The 7,177-nt window shown below is 37.4% G+C and overlaps 1 non-coding gene across 1 annotated transcript; it reads left to right on the top strand.

Moving 5' to 3' along the window:
• Positions 1-3,980: 3,980 nt before the first annotated feature.
• LOC114099062 (small nucleolar RNA U13) lies at positions 3,981-4,081 on the top strand. The gene has a single exon (XR_003583832.1). It is a non-coding gene; the product is annotated as a small nucleolar RNA U13 (small nucleolar RNA).
• Positions 4,082-7,177: the final 3,096 nt, after the last annotated feature.

Genomic DNA, 7,177 nt, shown 5'->3' on the forward strand with positions numbered 1-7,177 from the left:
TACACATGTTAATTAGTTTAATTTAGCCATTCTAAAATTGACACATATTTCCAAGCATCATGTAAGCATGATAAATTCATAAAATTTTTGTTTATCAACTGAAACAATAATTAATTTTAGAAGAAATACAAAGCTCCTGTTGAGATGGAACATACCTTACAATTAATTTTAGGATTTTTTATTTTGCTGACCACCAAGATAACTGGAGAGGACAAGCATAAGAATACAGAGAAATTGCTTTAAACAGTATTGGAAAAGAAAATCGAGGTGGTAGGTTGAGTATAGACAAGGCTTTAATAGAAGGAATATTGTGGCAGAAATGTGGGAACCTAGTAACCTAGATGGGGAAAATGAACTTGGAAAGGAAGATACTCCAAATGGGATTTTTTTAAAAAAATATAATTTCCTTAAAGGTATGTGATCTAAACTATCTTTTATGTCTTCTCCAAATATTCTTAAGTAAAACTCATTGATGATCAATGCTTTGGTACACAAGTGAAATAGAAGAGCTGTCGAATTCTGCAGCTAGGTTAGCAATGAGGAGAGCAAGATGCTCCATGCACAGATGCAAAGATGGCATTGTTGGTAGAGGATGTGGTGACAGCTTTCCTGGGGATTTCATGTCCATAATAATGGTGGTCTGCATCTTTTATTTGACACTTACATATGACCATTGTTTTAGTCCATTTCTCATTGCTGTAATGAAATACCCTTTGTAAAGCTCACAGTTTGGGGAGTTGAAAGTCAGAAAAGGAGGGCACTGACTCTAACAAAAGCTGCACGGCAGATGATAGGAGCACATGTGGGAAGAGACATCACATAGTCAATCGGGAAGACAAAGAGGAATTCAGTGGGTGGGCTCACTCATAACAGGAGAGAGAGCTTAAGGATCACATGAGAACTAAATGAATCCTGTCGGAGGGCAGTTTTTCTAATGACTTAAAGACATGCACCCTTAGGTCACCACACTTGGGATCAAGCTTCCAACCCATGAATCTTTGTGGAACTCGCACATATCACATCCAAAACATAGCAACCATGTAGTAGGTCTTCCTAGGATCTTTCTTCCCCCTCCACATATCCCTTTATTATCAATTTAATTTAATTCATTAAATCCTCATCTTTTAAGGAAATCTTGGGTTTTGTTTCTTAATGAAAAAATAAACATTTTATCAAATGTTTTTTTGCTCTGTTTCTTTCCTTTTCCTCCCTCCCTAGTTTTATGTGTCATGGTAAGTTTCCTTCATAGAAAACTGCCTTCCTGTCTTCCATACTGAAACTCCTAATTTCTTAAAATAAATGTATTGTGTGTATTCAAGGTACACATTACGGTGTTATAAAACACAAATAGATAGCAAAGTGATTGTTACAGTGAAGCAAATCAGCATATCCATTATCTCACAGTTAATCATGATTTTTTGTTTGTTTTGTGGCAAAAGCAGCTAAAATTTAGCATTTAGCAAGAATCCCAAGCACAGCATGATTTTACTACCTGTAGTATTCAAGTTGTACATTACCTGTCCAAACTTGGTCATCCTACAAATCTACCTTGTATCCTTGGACCTACCCCTCTCCATTTTCTCCACCACTCCCAACCCCTGGCGGCAAACATTTTATTCTCTATGTTACAGTTTGGATCTTAAATGTCCCCCAGGGTCCATGCATTCAAGTCTTCAGTCAACAGCTTGTGGCGTTATCGGGAGGGCTAGAAACATTAAGAGGTAGGCCTGATAAAAGGAAGTGATGTCATTGGGAGTGTGAATTTGAAGCAGCTCTTGGGTGGCCCCATCCTCTCTGTTTTGTTTCCTGGCCACCAGGAGGTGAACAGCCTTCTCCCCCACAGCACTCCCAGCCATGCTGTTTGCCTCACCACAGGCCCAAAGCCACAGAGCCAAATGACCACGGACTGAAATAAAGCTCTGGAACTATAAGCCATAATAAATTTCTTCTCCTTTTAAGTTGTTTAGCTCAGGTGTTGTCACAGAGATGAAAATCTAACATACTCTGTATGTTATACTTTTCCTTTTTTAGATTCCACATATGCATGAGATCCTGCAAAAGTTTTTCCTTACTATGTCTCTGTTTTAGTCAGTTCTTTTTGCCACTATGGCTGAAAGACTTGATGAGAACAATTTTAGAGGAAGAAGTTTATTTGTGGGATCACACATTCAGAGGTCTCATAGTCATTCCTCAGGACTCAAGGTGAGGCTGAACACCATGGTGGAAGAGTATGGCAGAGGGAAGTGGCTCACATGATGATCATAAAGCAGAGAGAGACAGTCCACTGGCCAGATACAAAAAATATACCCCAAAGGCATGCCCTCAATGCCTACCTCTTCCAGCCATACCCTATTTGCCTTCAGTTACCACTCAGTTAATCTCATCGGGGGACCAATTCACTAATTGGGTTGTCTCATATCCCAATCATTTCACCTCTCAATGTTCTTGCACTGTCTCACACATGAGCTTTTGGGGGATACCTCATATCTAACCCATTAACAGTCTCCTTTATTTCACTTAGCATAGTGTCTTCCAGTTTCATTCATATTGTGGTAAGCAGTAAAATCTTTTTTAAGGCCAAATAATATTCTATTGTATGTATTCCCCACAGTTTTCTGATCCATTTATCTGGCAACAGATTATTTCTACACCTTGGCAATTGTGAATCATGTTTCAGTGAACATGGGAATGAATGTACATGTCTTTACAAGGTGCTGATTTCATTTTCTTTGGATATATACCCAGAGTAGGGATTTATGGGTCATAAATGGAAGCTTCATTTTTAATTTCTTTGGAAACCTTCATGTTTTCCATAGTGAGTACACCAATCTACATTCCCACCAATAATACCTAGGAAATGGCTTTATTGATCATCAGTCCCCAGGGGTGAGGGCACATGGGCTTCAGGTAGAGACAAAGCATCTGATTTTCTATTTCCCAACTCTTGATTCATGTATCCATTTTCACATTCATTCTATAACCTTATTCATGCACCATGCTGTTGACAAAACGATATTCTCAACCTGGAAACAGTGCACTTGCATTTTCTTCCAACTTCAAGAAACTCTTCTTACCACCAGCCACAGCGCTAACATAATGGTGGCACGATAATGTGTCTGAAGTGGCATGGCAATATTTCTTTCCATGAAATTAAGTGCATCTTTCCATGAAATTAAGTCAGACAATGTGACTTACCTGCTCAAAGCCTCCTTATACCTCCCATGGCACTTTAGACCAACAGCCAACTACACCACAGATGATCTGGCCTTGGTACTTTCCAACCTCATTTCCCACCATACCACTGTTGATCACTCCAGCATAATCTTGTTACTTGTAAATGGAGGCCATCTAGCTCTCACCACAGAGCCTTTGCCCTGCCCCCTGCCTGAGACTCTCTCCCACCATTTCATTCATACCCCAGCTCAAATGTCTTCTCATTAAATAGTTTTTTTTTTTGAAACCCCATATATAAGACTATTCTCATCATCTCTATCCTCCTAAATGGTTTTTATTCTTCATGGCATTATGCAGTATGTTTCTGTAATTTGTATGTACTATACCTCTTGAAGACAGGGGCTTTTGACTATTTGCTCATTGCTGTATCCCTATCACATTGCAGGCAATCAAAACACATCCATTTTTGTTGAGAATGAATAAATAAATCCTGGCAATTAGTGGTTAGGGGAGAAACTCAAAAATCATGAGACAAGGCAGATTCTATTCCAGCTAGGTGTGACTGGCACTGGGATCTAAGTCACCCAAGAGCTGCTGGACACACGCGTATGCACAATCTTTGGAAAATAGAGGGGGTTTTGCAGTTCACTCTTGGGTTTCTCTTCTAGTATTTATACCTGAAGGTGGGGTAAAATTGTGTTCAGGCAATTATATGGTCACTGGCTCCAAAGCTACACCAGGAATTCAGCCAAAACAGAGTTATACAATCCAAAGTTAGAATAGGATCTAGAAAAGTCCAAAGACAGATCCTTTTTGGTCATTAGCATGATTATTGGGTGTTCACACCATTGTGTGATATGTGCCTCCCTCTAAACTGTTATGATGTCAGCACATAACCCGTCTGAGTAAAAAGGAAAAAAAAAAACCCAAAACACAAACTTGGAACTTACAGTCCTTCCCTTTGCCAGTCTAAAATTACCCATTGTTATAAAATGTCAACTATCTGCGCACTATTTTAATATCTTGTCTTTTTGTGCCCAATAGAGATAACCAGCTTGACATCTTTCTTCATGCATACCTTTAAATGCATTGATAAGTCATAAAAATTATCAAACTTTCATTTGCTTAATCTACCTCTAAGGATTTTAATATGAATTGCTACTTTCAATTTGAAAACAATGATAATGATTTTGTCTTTGGCAAGCACTGAGGCTAGTCCTGCATTACCTGTCCAAACAACAGCTCAAGACTGCCATCTAGGGTAACCAGACTGCTGTGACAGTAATGCTGAACTGAATGAAGTTCATAATTCCCACGCTTGACTTTTCTGGGGGTCTGTCATTTTTTATTTTTGCATACTTCTGCATTATTTGAATATGGATTGAATACTCCTTTTATAAATAAAAACGGTTTGCATTTTAAGATAAAATATTAACTAGATCCTAAGTAATATATGACAGTGTCTTGCCTAAAATAAAATGAATTCAAATTTTAGGGCTCTGGTTCTTTACAGTCACACCCTCAAACTATTGAGCTAGTACTATGCAATAAACACCTTTTGAGTTGAGGGAACCCAAACATAATTAATATTTAGTCTCTGCCACTTAAGAATTCACAGCCTAGATGGGAAGACAGACATGTTAGGAAACAGTTGCACTATATGATGAAACCTGCATGAGGTAAACTGCATCACAGGAGAGAACATGAACATGTGAACATTTGTGTGTGTGTGTGTGTGTGTGTGTGTGTGTGTGTGGTGCTGGGGATTGTGCAAGCCTTGTGCATGCTAGGCAAGCACTCTACCAACCAAGAACATTTTTATTTGGAGAAGAAAGGAAGGGTGAGAGGAAGGGCAAGAGAAGGACAAATTCAGTTATAATAAACTTTACTTAAAATTTGTAACTAGAAGTAGGCCAATTAACCCCAAATAACACCTTGAATTAATTAAATTACAATACATTTTAAGGTAAATAAAACTTAAAAAGTAAAATTCAAGAGACCTAAAAAAAGAGGCTTAAGAGTTACCTAGCGTATAGATTACTGCTGCCTGGTTGAAATGAGATACATATGCAATTAATAATTTTATAATGGTCTCCTTCATCAAAGAAAAAAGATGAAATTAATTTTAATAATATATTTGAGTTATATACAAATATTATTTATTTTATCAAAACCAAAGTGAGATGTCAAGGACCTAAAATCACCTAGGAGCTATGAGAATGGATGGAACTGGGTAAATCTGAGTGACATTTAGATGCAAAATAGGCAGGAGTGATGATTAATTGGATGTAAAATCAGAGGAGTGAAAGTGATTTTAAACCCAAATAGGTGCATATTTGAGATATCATTAAGTGATGCATCCATGAAAATAGGGAACATAGATAGAGAACAGACCCGGGGCAAGTGTGAGACTTTGAATCTGGACTCATGAATTGAAGGCTTGATTCATAGCTGGAGACACTATTGGAGGTGGTAGAAACTTTAAGAAGTGGGGTCAGTTGGAGTTAGTAGGTCACTGGAAACATGTGCATGAGGGTATATTAGGACACCCCACCCACCCTGCTCCTTTCTCTCTCTACTTCGCAGCCGCCATAGAGTGAGAAGTTTATTCTGCCATATGCTTCCCACTTTAATGTCCTACATCCCAGAGGCCCAAAGTGACATGGCCAAGCAACCATGGCCTGAAACTTTTGAAACGGTGAGTTTAAAATAATAGTTTCCTCCCTCTGTTGCAGACATTTTGTCACAGTGATAGAAATCTGACCAATACAGCAAGGAATAAAAGCTTGCTTTTAAAAGATGAGTTTGAGGTTCCATGAAACCTGCAACTGATAATATGTTTAAGGGACAGTTAATTTATGGGCCTCATGCTCATGAGAGATTCTACATCAGAGGGGTAGATGGGAGTCATGAATACATATGTAGCTTACCCCACGGGAAATTTTGAGATTGATGAGAGAGAATGAAGAGAGTAAGACAAGTGCTGAGGCAGAGACCAAAAGAAAATTAAAGGTATAAGGATCCTAACCAAAGACCAAGAGGGATCAGAGAGGCACAAGGAAACACAGAAGAATATAATTGTCAACAACCAAAGAAAGAACTTCAAGAAGAGGTCAACTAAGTCTAATGCTTCCAGAAAATCAAGCAAAAAAAAAAAAAAAAATACAGTGATGTTTTCATAAAACTTGACAGTAAGGAGGTCATGACTGGCTTTGAAAAGAACAATCTCTACAGAGGGTAAGGACAGAAATCATATTGCAGCAGACTTAAAATTGACAGGGTGGGCTAGGTTGTACTTCAGTGACAGAATGTCTGCCTAGATAGAATTTTTCAATTCCCAGCACCAAAATGAAAAAAAAAAAAAAAGAAAAGATGGGTTAATGTAGATAAATCCTCAAGAAGTTGTTTTTTGTTTTGTTTTTGTTTTGCTTTGTTGTGTTGTTGTTTTTTGGGGGGTTTTTTTGTTTTTTGTTTTTTTTGAGGGAAGACAGCTAAAGTGGTGTCTAGCATGAACAGGATAATATCTACTGGTATGAGGAAAGGTTTTTATGATGTCAGAAGCTATTGAAAAGGAGCCATAGAAATTCTTCAATAAACAATTTCATTGATCTGAAAAGATGTTAATCGTGTATTAACTAAAAAGAGACATGATTTTAAAAAAAGAGACATGATTGAAAAATTGTTTTATGTAGAAGTATGTACATGTGAACACATAGATAACATTCCGGAAGAACATACACTAAGATATTAACCACATTTATCTCTGAGTAGGTAGACTAACAGAAATTCTTTTTGTTTCTTATTATTTTTATTACTCAGTATTTTTTATTGCAAGAGGCTGTGTTTTATGATACAAAAATGAAAAAAAACTAGAAATTTCATTTTCAGGGAGTCCATCACTTCCACATACTATGGTCTTGAACATGTGTTGAAAATGACTTCATTCCAGTTTGATGAAACATTTGTAAAATTCCTAATCATGATTTTTCCATGAGTCTACAAA

This window comes from Marmota flaviventris, chromosome 8 (genome assembly GCF_047511675.1).
Source record: "Marmota flaviventris isolate mMarFla1 chromosome 8, mMarFla1.hap1, whole genome shotgun sequence".
Taxonomy (NCBI): domain Eukaryota; kingdom Metazoa; phylum Chordata; class Mammalia; order Rodentia; family Sciuridae; genus Marmota; species Marmota flaviventris.